Source organism: Coregonus clupeaformis, chromosome 15, assembly GCF_020615455.1.
Source record: "Coregonus clupeaformis isolate EN_2021a chromosome 15, ASM2061545v1, whole genome shotgun sequence".
NCBI classification, from domain to species: Eukaryota; Metazoa; Chordata; class Actinopteri; order Salmoniformes; family Salmonidae; genus Coregonus; species Coregonus clupeaformis.
Window position 1 is genome coordinate 52,221,306 of NC_059206.1, and position 12,741 is coordinate 52,234,046.

The following is a 12,741-nucleotide window of genomic DNA, read 5'->3' on the forward strand; positions in this document are numbered from 1 at the left end:
TACATATGTAACCTTACCGTCAAAAGTCTGTCTCTGTATGTACAGTTGAAGTCGGAAGTTCACATACACCTTAGCCAAATATATTTAAACTCAGTTTTTCACAATTCCTGACATTTAATCCTAGTAAAAATTCCCTGTCTTAGGTCAGTTAGGATCACCACTTTATTTTAAGAATGTGAAATGTCAGAATAATAGTAGAGAGAATGATTTATTTCAGCTTTTATTTCTTTCATCCCATTCACAGTGGGTCAGAAGTTTACATACACTCAATTAGTATTTGGTAGCATTGCCTTTAAATTGTTTAACTTGGGTCAAACGTTTTGGGTAGCCTTCCACAAACTTCCCACAATAAATTGGGTGAATTTTGGCCCATTCCTCCTGACAGAGCTGGTGTAACTGAGTCAGGTACAGTGGGGGAAAAAAGTATTTAGTCAGCCACCAATTGTGCAAGTTCTCCCACTTAAAAAGATGAGAGAGGCCTGTAATTTTCATCATAGGTACACGTCAACTATGACAGACAAATTGAGGAAAAAAAATCCAGAAAATCACATTGTAGGATTTTTAATGAATTTATTTGCAAATTATGGTGGAAAATAAGTATTTGGTCACCTACAAACAAGCAAGATTTCTGGCTCTCACAGACCTGTAACTTCTTCTTTAAGAGGCTCCTCTGTCCTCCACTCGTTACCTGTATTAATGGCACCTGTTTGAACTTGTTATCAGTATAAAAGACACCTGCCCACAACCTCAAACAGTCACACTCCAAACTCCACTATGGCCAAGACCAAATAGTTGTCAAAGGACACCAGAAACAAAATTGTAGACCTGCACCAGGCTGGGAAGACTGAATCTGCAATAGGTAAGCAGCTTGGTTTGAAGAAATCAACTGTGGGAGCAATTATTAGGAAATGGAAGGCATACAAGACCACTGATAATCTCCCTCGATCTGGGGGCTCCACGAAAGATCTCACCCCGTGGGGTCAAAATGATCACAAGACCGGTGAGCAAAAATCCCAGAACCACACGGGGGACCTAGTGAATGACCTGCAGAGAGCTGGGACCAAAGTAACAAAGCCTACCATCAGTAACACACTACGCCGCCAGGGACTTAAATCCTGCAGTGCCAGACGTGTCCCCCTGCTTAAGCCAGTACATGTCCAGGCCCGTCTGAAGTTTGCTAGAGTGCATTTGGATGATCCAGAAGAGGATTGGGAGAATGTCATATGGTCAGATGAAACCAAAATAGAACTTTTTGGTAAAAACTCAACTCGTCGTGTTTGGAGGACAAAGAATGCTGAGTTGCATCCAAAGAACACCATACCTACTGTGAAGCATGGGGGGTGGAAACATCATGCTTTGGGGCTGTTTTTCTGCAAAGGGACCAGGACGACTGATTCGTGTAAAGGAAAGAATGAATGGGGCCATGTATCGTGAGATTTTGAGTGAAAACCTCCTTCCATCAGCAAGGGCATTGAAGATGAAACGTGGCTGGGTCTTTCAGTATGACAATGATCCCAAACACACCGCCCGAGCAACGAAGGAGTGGCTTCGTAAGAAGCATTTCAAGGTCCTGGAATGGCCTAGCCAGTCTCCAGATCTCAACCCCATAGAAAATCTTTGGAGGGAGTGAAAGTCCGTGTTGCCCAGCGACAGCCCCAAAACATCACTGCTCTAGAGGAGATCTGCATGGAGGAATGGGCCAAAATACCAGCAACAGTGTGTGAAAACCTTGTGAAGACTTACAGAAAACGTTTGACCTGTGTCATTGCCAACAAAGGGTATATAACAAAGTATTGAGAAACTTTTGTTATTGACCAAATACTTATTTTCCACCATAATTTGCAAATAAATTCATTAAAAATCATACAATGTGATTTTCTGGATTTTTTTTCCTCATTTTGTCTGTCATAGTTGACGTGTACCTATGATGAAAATTACAGGCCTCTCTCATCTTTTTAAGTGGGAGAACTTGCACAATTGGTGGCTGACTAAATACTTTTTTTCCCCACTGTATGTAGGCCACCTTGCTCGCACACGCTTTTTCAGTTCTGCCCACACATTTTCTATAGGATTGAGGTCAGGGCTTTGTGATGGCCACTCCAATACCTTTACTTTGTTGTCCTTAAGCCATTTTGGCACAACTTTGCCAAGTATGCTTGAGGTCATTGTCCATTTGAAAGACCCATTTGCGACCAAGCTTTAACTTCCTGACTGATGTCTTGAGATGTTGCTTCAATATATCCACATAATTTTCCTTCCTCATGATGCCATCTATTTTGTGAAGTGCACCAGTCCCTCCTGCAGCAAAGCACCCCCACAGCATGATGCTGCCACCCCCGTGCTTCACGGTTGGGATGGTGTTCTTCGGCTTGCAAGCAACTCCCTTTTTCCTCCAAACATAACGATGGTCGTTATGGCCAAACAGTTATATTTTTGTTTCATCAGACCAGAAGACATTTATCCAAAAAGTACGATCTTTGTCCCCATGTGCAGTTGCAAACCGTAGTCGGGCTTTTTTTGGCGGTTTCCTTGCTGAGCGGCCTTTCAGGTTATGTCGATATAGGACTTGTTTTACTGTGGATATAGATACTTTTGTACCTGTTTCCTCCAGCATCTTCACAAGGTCCATTGCTGTTGTTCTGGGATTGATTTTCACTTTTCGCACCAAAGTACGTTCATCTCTAGGAGACAGAACGCGTCTCCTTCCTGAGCGGTATGATGGCTGCGTGGTCCCAGGGTGTTTATACTTGCGTACTATTGTTTGTACAGATGAACATGGTACCTTCAGGCGTTTGGAAATTGCTCCCAAGGATGAACCAGACTTGTGGAGGTCAACAATTTCTTTTCTGAGGTCTTGGCTGATTTCTTTTGATTTTCCCATGATGTCAAGCAAAGAGGCACTGAGTTTGAAGGTAGGCCTTGAAATACATCCACAGGTACACCTCCAATTTACTCAAATTATGTCAATTCAGAAGCTTCTAAAGCCATGACATCATTTTCTGGAGTTTTCCAAGCTGTTTAAAGGCACCATCAACTTAGTGTATGTGAACTGTTGACCCACTGGAATTGTGATACAGTGAATTATAAGTGAAATAATCTGTCTGTAAACAATTGTTGAAAAAATTACTTTTGTCATGCACAAAGTAGATGTCCTAACCGACTTGCCCAAACTATAGTTTGTTTAGTTTTAATGACTCTAACCTAAGTGTATGTAAACTTCTGACTTCAACTGTATCTCTCTCTAAACTGTTCCCCATCTCTTCTCTGAAGCAGTGTGACAGCCTGGTGGAGTATAAGCACTGCCAGATAGTGAAGACGGACCAGGGAGAGTACATTCTCTCTGGGGCTAAGAAGAGCTTCAGCTCTCTGAGGGAGCTGCTCCACTGCTACCAGAAGGAGGTGCTGTGCTCTGATGGACACATCTTCAAGCTCACCAAGTGTTGCCCGCTAAAGGTGAGAGGTCAGGGGATAAGGGGCAACAAAGGGTCATAGCTGTGTTTATAACAATAACATAAACTGGCCTACTTGATTTCATTGGCCAATGTTAGCAATTTGGGCTAACGTTTGGGCTGGCTCTCTAGCCACACTCAAAACTCTCGATCTATATTCGCACGGTAGGTTATAAACAAATAATGCACTATCCTTCAAAAGGAGACGTGACACAAGTCTTGTAGTCCTTGCTCTAGTTCAGTGATTCTCAAACTGGAGAACGTTTTGGGGGGAGTGTGAAACTGAATGGGGAAAAATACATTTAAATAATTATTTTAATAGACTACATACAGTGCATTCGGAAATTTTTCCTACCCCTTCCCTTTTTCCACATTTTTTCCCCATATTTTGTTATGTTACAACCTTATTCTAAAATGGATTAAATTAATTGTTTTCCTCATCAATCTACACATTATAATTTGACCTCTGAGAAATTAAGCTAGTTGATTGCATCCAAATTGGCCATTTAAATGTATATGATTGATATAATATTCAATAAATATAGTACCTAACAACCGATTTGGGCCAAACTTTTTTCTAACAAGGAGTTAGATATGAGGATCCAAAGGAATGGTCGAAAGCTACCCACGGACCCCCCACACCTCACACAAATTCCACCCCAACAACAAGCATATACAGTGCATTCGGAAAGTATTCAGGCCCCTTGACTTTTTCAAAAAAAAAATACATTACAGCCTTGTTCTAAAATTGATTAAATAAATACATTCTCATCGATCTACACACAATACCTCATAATGACAAAGCAAAAACAGGTTTTTAGACATTTTTGCACATTTATAAAAGAAAAAAAACATACCTTATTTACATAAGTATTCAGACCCTCTGCTATGAGACTCAAAATTAAGATCAGGTGCATCCTGTTTCCTCTGTGGAGATGGGAGAACCTTCCAGAAGGACAACCATCTCTGCAGCACTCCACCAATCAGGCCTTTATGGTAGAGTGACCAGACAGAAGCCACTCCTCAGTAAAAGGCACTTGACAGCCCGCTTGGAGTTTGCCAAAAGGCATCTAAAGGACTCTCAAACCATGAGAAACAAGATTCTCTCATCTGATGAAACCAAGATTGAACTATTTGGCCTGAATGTCAAGTGTCACGTCTGGAGGAAACCTGGCACCATCCCTACGGTTAAGCATGGTGGTGGCAGCATCATGCTGTGGGGATGTTTTTCAGCGGAGGGACTGGGAGACTAGTCAGGATCGAGGGAAAGATGAACGGAGCAAAGTAAAGAGAGATCCTTGATGAAAACCTGCTCCAGAGCGCTCAGGACCTCAGACTGGGGAGAAGGTTCACCTTCCAACAGGACAACGACCCTAAGCACACAGCCAAGACAACGCAGGAGTGGCGTCGGGACAAGTCTCTGAATATCCTTGAGTGGCCCAGCCAGAGCCCGGACTTGAACCCTATCGAACATCTCTGGAAAGACCTGAAAATAGCTGTGCAGCGACGCTCCCCATCCAACCTGACAGAGCTTGAGAGGATCTGCAGAGAAGATTGGGAGAAACTCCCCAAATACAGGTGTGCCAAGCTTGTAGCGCCATACCCAAAAAGACTCAAGTCTGTAATCGCTGCCAAAAGTGCTTCAGCAAAGTACTGAGTAAAGTGTCTGAATACTTATGTAAATGTGATATTTTGTTTTTTTTATTTTTAGTAAATTAGCAACAATGTATATAAACCTGTTTTTGCTTTGTCATTATGGGGTATTGTGTGTAGATTGATGAGGGGGGAAAAACAATTTAATCCATTGTAGAATAAGGCTGTAACGTAACAAAATGTGGAAAAAGTCAAGAGGTCTGAATACATTCTGAATGCACTGTATACCATTTTAGATTTTATAATTCAAAAGGCACTCGCACATCTGAGCTCTTTTTTGCAGGTTGAGGAAGATCAGTAAAAAGACAAGCATACCATAACAAAATGTATGTAGCCCACTAGCTGCATTCTACCCTACATTCACTGGTTCACTGATAACTTAAGGAGTTACCGGGGAGACAGACACTCTTTATATACTCCTAACTCTACATCTTCTCTGTCCCCTCTTCCTGCAGACAAGTCTAACCTGTTGGTGTGCAGGAGTAACCAGGGCGCTGAGGTACCTCTCTACCCCTCCCTCCACAGACACATTAGCCAGATGGTGTTCCACAAGATACGCAAGGAGGACCTTGTTATCGTAAGATACCTCTCTCAATCACTCTTTTTCTACCTATCTGTATTCCTCCTCATTCATTACTAAAATGAATAGCTCTGGTCAATTAGGTTGCGAGCAGAGGCCACTGGGTTCTGTACACACACACACACACACACACACACACACACAAAGAAGACTTCTATCTGAAGAGGTGTTGGGTAGTAACAGACTTGCCACTTAAGCACCAGGGAATGTATTGTGTTCCCTGTGTGTTACAGAAAGATAGTCTGGGTCAGGGAACGTTGTGTTGGGTAGTAACAGACTTGCCACTTAAGCACCAGGGAATGTATTGTGTTCCCTGTGTGTTACAGAAAGATAGTCTGGGTCAGGGATCTTCTGTGGCGTGAGGAAGGAGCTCGGGGACTACGGAGAGATTCACCAGATGGACGTCATCGTCAAGATCCTGGACAAGGCCCATCGCAACTACTCCGAGGTTAGTTAAGAAAATTACACTCCCATCAGTAAGAGATTAATCCTAACTTAGTCTTTGATTGAGATCAATGCATGAATAAGTGATAATTCCATTTAAATCCAAGTTAGGATTTGACCCTAAGAGACCTGTAGTGTTCAGGAGCCAGTCTTGATTTGACTTGAATACAACTCAGAGTTCAAATCTGCATCCATTCTTGAAAGGGACAAGAAAATGTTGTTTTGCCAGTGGTATTTGTTAATTTCCTATGTTTGCATTTTCAAATGTGTCTCTGACCTCTCTCTCGCCAGTCTTTCTTTGAAGCCGCCAGTATGATGAGCCAGCTGTCCCATAAGCACCTGCTCCTCAACTATGGCGTGTGTGTCTGTGGGGAGGAACGTAAGTGACATCCCACAATTCAGTTATACTGTATCTCCCGCCCTTTCCTCTGATAGCCTACCTTTCCCTGTCACGGACGTTGAAGGACGGGTCAGACCAAGGCGCAGCGTGAAATGCATCCATGTTTATTAAACCGAATAAACATACAAAACAACAACAGGCAACGAAACGTGACGTCGGAAGGCTATACACACACAAGCCAAACTCACAGAGCACAAAACAAGATCCCACAACACAGGCAGGAAAACTGGCTGCCTAAGTATGAACCCCAATCAGAGACAACGAGCGACAGCTGCCTCTGATTGGGAACCACACCCGGCCAAACATAGAAATACAAACATAGAATCAACACACGCATGATATTCACACCCTGACCAAACTAACTAGAGTTCTATAGGTCAGGGCATGACACTCCCTCCCAACCATAGCCCCTGAACTCTCCCTACCTCCCTGCCCTCTCTACAACACTGTTGTCCTCTCTCTGTCTGTTTCCCCAGTCAGTGTCGTCCGTCTGAGGATCAGTGAAGGTGTCTATGGTGATGGGATAGGGGTGTATTTCTACTGGAGTCGTGCTGGGGCTGGATGAAACACAACAGGGTCATGTTCATTAGGGCATGTAACGGAACACAAAAATGAGTTTCTTATTGGACAAGTCCAGGTAGTCCCTCCCTGTTGGTCAGTTTTCTTCCATTTGGTGCCTAATGAACACCACCCTGGCCACATGGCTCGTGCTCTCTGTGGGTTAGCATCAGGGCCAGCATTGGTCACCACACTGTCTGTCTGGACTAAAAGGCTTAAAGTAGCTGTGATTGCTGTGACCTGTGACTACTGAACGGACTGATGCACTGGGTTAATCCTATTATGTTACGTAAAGACTGGAACAGCCAGCTAGTACATGAAGTGCTGGCTCAGCATATTATTATTTCAAAACAATTTTAGTCATTTAGCAGACGCTCTTATCCAGAGCGACTTACAGTTAGTGAGTGCATACATTTTTATTTATTTTTTCATACTGGCCCCCCGTGGGAATCGAACCCACAACCCTGGCGTTGCAAGCGCCATGCTCTACCAACTGAGCTACACGGGGCATATGAAGCAGGCCTTGCTCTATACACTGAGTGTACAAAACATTAGGAATACCTACCTAATGTTATTTTTAGTATTACATTGTTATTCATTACTGCATTGTTGGGTTTAGAGGTTGCAAGAAAGGCATTTCACTGTACTTGTTGTACACGTGACATTAAAAATTTAAACCTTAGGATAGAAGGGAAGGCCTTCTCCACATTCCGTGGCATAAGAAACTCTTCCACATATACAAGGTATACAAGAAGTGTCTGTAGGATACTATAAACTGAGTGTACAAAGCATTAAGAACATCTGCTCTTTCCATGACATAGACCGACCAGGTGAATCGAGGTGAAAACTATGATCCCTTATTGATGTCACTTGTTAACTCTACTTCAATCAGTGTAGATGAAGGGGAGGAGACAGGTTAAAGAATGATTTTTAAGCCTTAAGACAATTGAGAAATTGAATGTTTATGTATGCAATTCAGAGGGTGAATGGGCAAGACCAAATATTTAAGTGTCTTTGAATGGGGTATGGTAGTCGGTGCCAGGTGCACCGGTTTGAGCTAAGAAGTTTAACGCTGCTGGGTTTTTCACGCTCAACAGTTTCCCGTGTGTATCAAGAATGGTCCACCATCCAAAGGACATCCAGCCAACTTGACACAACTGTGGGAAGCATTGCAGTCAACATGGGCCAGCATCCCTGTGGAACGCTTTCGACACCTTGTAGAGTCCATTCCCCCGACGAATGGAGGCAGTTCTGAGGGCAAAAGGGGGGGTGCAACTCAATATTAGGAAGGTGTCCTTAATGTTTTGTACACTCTGTGTATATCACTCACTATGCTTAGTCATGCCTGGCTTTAAAGATGTCTGTGATCCAACACTCGGATGGATCAATTAAGATTGAGTTGATACAGTATTAATAAGAATATTCATGGAGATTGAGATGGAGATTGGATGCTTTTACCCACCAGTCCTTATTAACCATAGAAGCTTGGAAATGGCTTGCCCTCATCATGGCAGTATGGAGTTCTATGGCAGTTTTAAGTCCCCTTTTCTACCATTTTACCAAGTATTGGCATGTATCACTGTATTGTACTACAGTAGTACAGCTGTGATTAATGAATTATAATCCTTTGCTTTTCAGACATGATGGTGCAGGAGTATGTGAAGTTTGGGTCCCTGGATACATACCTGAAGAAGAAGAAGAGCTATGTGAACATCACCTGGAAGCTAACGGTGGCCAAGCAGCTAGCCTGGGCCATGCATTACCTAGTAAGACCAATCAGTCAGTTATACAATAAAACAATTAAACAGTTTCATTGCCACATACACCACATAAGTGCAAACAATGACCCTAATCTGATAATCTAATCTATCGTAACCTGATAGAAGGATCTCCAGGGTTTGCACACAAAAAATGTATGCAATCACTGAACTGTAAATCGCTTCGGATAAAAGCGTCTGCTATGTGACCTGGGTGGTCTAACAGTCAGTACCTCTGCCTACAACACACATAGCAATGTTGACATGGGTTCGAATCTGACCCACTGTCTACTGCAAAGCTTGATGATTAGTTTATTATTTGAATCAGCGGTGTAGCGCTAGGGCAAAAACCAAAACGTGCACCCCTTGGGGTCCCGAGGACCGAGTTTAGGAAACCCTGGTGAAGTGATGCCCTCTCCTATCTTTCCCACTTTCTCTCTCCTCTCTGTCCAATAAAACATAGAAAATACAACTGCGTCTGCTACGTGGTATATAAAGCACCTTAATGGTATTACTTCTGTTTGTAATCTGCCACAAATCTGTCTGTCATATTCTGTATGTAACAGGAGGATAAGAACCTGGTCCATGGAAACGTGTGTGCGAAGAACGTGCTGTTGATCCGAGAGGAGGACAAGAAGACTGGGAACCCTCCCTTCATCAAACTGAGTGACCCTGGAATCAGCATCACTGTCCTGCCCAAAGATGGTGAGCACCAGCCCTTGTATCAGTTATTACAAAGAGATACTAAGAAATTATACTTTACTGAACTCTTGCGTGTTGTTTACAGGACTATGTGCAGATCATTTGGCTTGGTTACACAGCTCCACATGGCGCAGGGCATTTAGAACCAAACAGGTCTTCCTCAGGCAGTGTTGATGCAATGTATTCACTACATGTAAAAATTTCAAAGGAAACAAATACTACATTATTAGATGACTCTCCACCCCTCCTCTCTCCTCCACCAAGAGGAGATACTAGGAAATACGTCAAAAAATGTTAACCATGCAGAAAGCATGTAGTCATTTTTATAATGCCGGCTATTTTTGTGGCTATTGCACAGTGGCAATGATTTTATTTTTTAAAACGACATTCATTGAACATATACAGTAATCTCTCCGATGCATTCTCACCCCACTCCTCTCTCCCTCTCAACTCTCACCTGAAGAGTGGTAGGGTAGTAAAGCTGACTACTTTATAGTCCATTGTCACAGGGAAACGCATCTTCCTCCTCCTCTTCTTCTTCTTTATGACCTCCAGTCTTGGTGGAGCGTATCCCCTGGGTGCCTCCAGAGTGTATAGAGGTGCCCAGCCACCTGACTCTGGCTACAGATAAGTGGGCCTTCGGCACACCCTTTGGGAGATCTGTAGTGGAGGAGACAAACCACTCAGCACGCTGGACTGCTCCAAGGTAAAGACTGGGGGAGGTGTTGTTGTTGTGCAATTCATATTAATCACAGCAATAATAGTTCATTTAGTTTGAAAGCCATGTTCGAGCCAGAAACGCCCATAGGGCAGGAGCCTATCTCCTGTTTCTGTAGCATTGTTTGTATAGCACACTGTAAATTACACCGAAATATCAAGGTAGTTCACAAGCAGGTAATCAAATAAAAGGCAGGAAATGAAAAGCTTTCGAGCTCTGTAAGGTTTTGTTCCTCTGTTGTGGTGTGTTATGTTTTGAGGGCCATAGTTTGTAGTCTCCTCTTGGTAGGACAATTAAAATTTGTTTCAAGAATAAATCTGTATTATTGAAACCAACGTGTTTTGGGATATATGCCTTCAAGGTATTTTTCTTGCTTGAAAAAATACCTGTTCCATGAGGTCAAGAAGAAGGGATATAGTGGATACTATTTAATGCCAATGTTTCAGTGAAGAAACATCAACATTGTGTACTAGCTCTGATCTTTATCATTTCTCTCTGTAGAAACGCCTGTTCTATGAGGACCGCCACCAGCTGCCTGCTCCGAAGTGGACAGAGCTGGCCAACCTCATCAACGGCTATATGGACTATGAACCCTCCAACTGACCTTCCTTCAGAGCTGTCATCAGACACCTCAACAGCCTCTTCACTCCTGGTCAGTAGCTCTCATCTCTTTCTACTGCTCTGCAGACAGAAAAATATGTAATTCTAGTCATTTTACTAAGACCTGATGTTGTTCCAATGGCTCAGTGTGTTGAACCATAGTGCTGGCAACATTAGGGTTGTGGGTTCAATTCTCGCATGGACTACATATACAGAATATAGGCTAAGGGTCATTTTGGATAAGTGTCTGCTAGATTAGCATATTATTATTTAGTTGATTTACAGAAGGTCTTGGTATTGATTGTGTTCTCTCCTGTCTCCTGTCCCAGACTATGAGTTGCTGGTGGAGAGTGACATGGTGCCCAACAGGACCAGAGGGTTTAGGTCCCAGGGGCTTTTGAAAACCAGGAGCCTGCTCAGTTTGAAGAGAGACATCTCATCTTCCTCAAGCAGCTGGGGAAGGTTAAACACGCGCGCAACCACACACACACACATACTCTCTCTCTCTCTCTTCCCTTCCCTTCTCTCTTTACTCCTATTTTATGCACCGTCTCTGGTTGTAATTTTTCCCCTCGTTTGCGCCGTTACATTTCATTTTACATTTGAGTCATTTAGCAGACGCTCTTATCCAGAGCGACTTACAGTTAGTGAGTGCATACATTATTTTATTTATTTTTCATACTGGCCCCCCGTGGGAATCGAACCCACAACCCTGGCGTTGCAAACGCCATGCTCTACCAACTGCGCTACATCCCTGCCAGCCATTCCCTGCCCTACCCTGGACGACACTGGGCCAATTGTGCGCCGCCCCATGGGTCTCCCGGTCGCGGCCGGCTACGACAGAGCCTGGATTTTCTCTCTCCATTCTCGCTAAATTCATTTATCAATCACTCACAAATATCTTGTAGACAGACTACGTAAACATAAATGGTACCGTAGAGCTATCATGATGCTTTGGACAAATCACGATTTCGCAGGTGTTAGCATCTGCGGGGGAGGGGACATTTGGCCCAGACTTGCCCATAACTTGCAAAGCGAGAGGGTGGAGCTTCTTCGTTCCGGTTCCCGATCCTTCTCTTAACCCATATGGACCCAGAACATCTAACCAATTACATAAAGTATCTGACCAATTACACAAGACTTAAATTCTGGGTTAACCGAGATTAATCATTCACACTCTCTCTCTCTTCCTCACCCCTCTTTCTGTCTCTCAGGGTAACTTTGGCAGTGTGGAGATGTGTAGGTATGACCCTCTGCAGGACAACACAGGGGAGGTGGTGGCAGTCAAGAAGCTGCAGCACAGCACAGCAGAACACCTCAGAGACTTTGAACGGGAGATAGAGATCCTCAAATCCCTCCAGCATGACAACATCGTCAAGTACAACATTTACATTTACATTTTAGTCATTTAGCAGACGCTCTTATCCAGAGCGACTTACAGTTAGTGCATTCATTATTTATTTTTTCATACCACCTGTGGGAATCGAACCCACAACCTTGGCGTTGCAAACGCCATGCTCTATCAACTGAGCTACATCCCTGCCGGCCATTCCCTCCCCTACCCTGGGACAATTGCGCGCCGCCCCATGGGTCTCCCGGTCGCGGCCGGCTACAACAGAGCCTGGATTCGAACCAGGATCTCTAGTGGCACAGCTAGCACTGACATGCAGTGCCTTAGACCACTGTGCCACTCGGGAGACACCATAAGAGATGGGAGTGAGCTACAGGGAGTGAGCTACAGCGCTGGTGAGATCAATATATGTCTTTCTGCTGTTGAGCAAAGTGTGATGACCACAATCTTCTTTCGGTCATCTCTTATATGAACTCTTTTTTTTGTTCCTTGAATATTTAACTGTTGAAATGAATCATGCTACTATGTC

General features: G+C 43.5%; 1 pseudogene; it reads left to right on the plus strand.

Moving 5' to 3' along the window:
• The window catches only part of LOC121582875, a 32,112-nt pseudogene that overhangs the window by 15,689 nt on the left and 3,682 nt on the right, over window positions 1-12,741 (plus strand).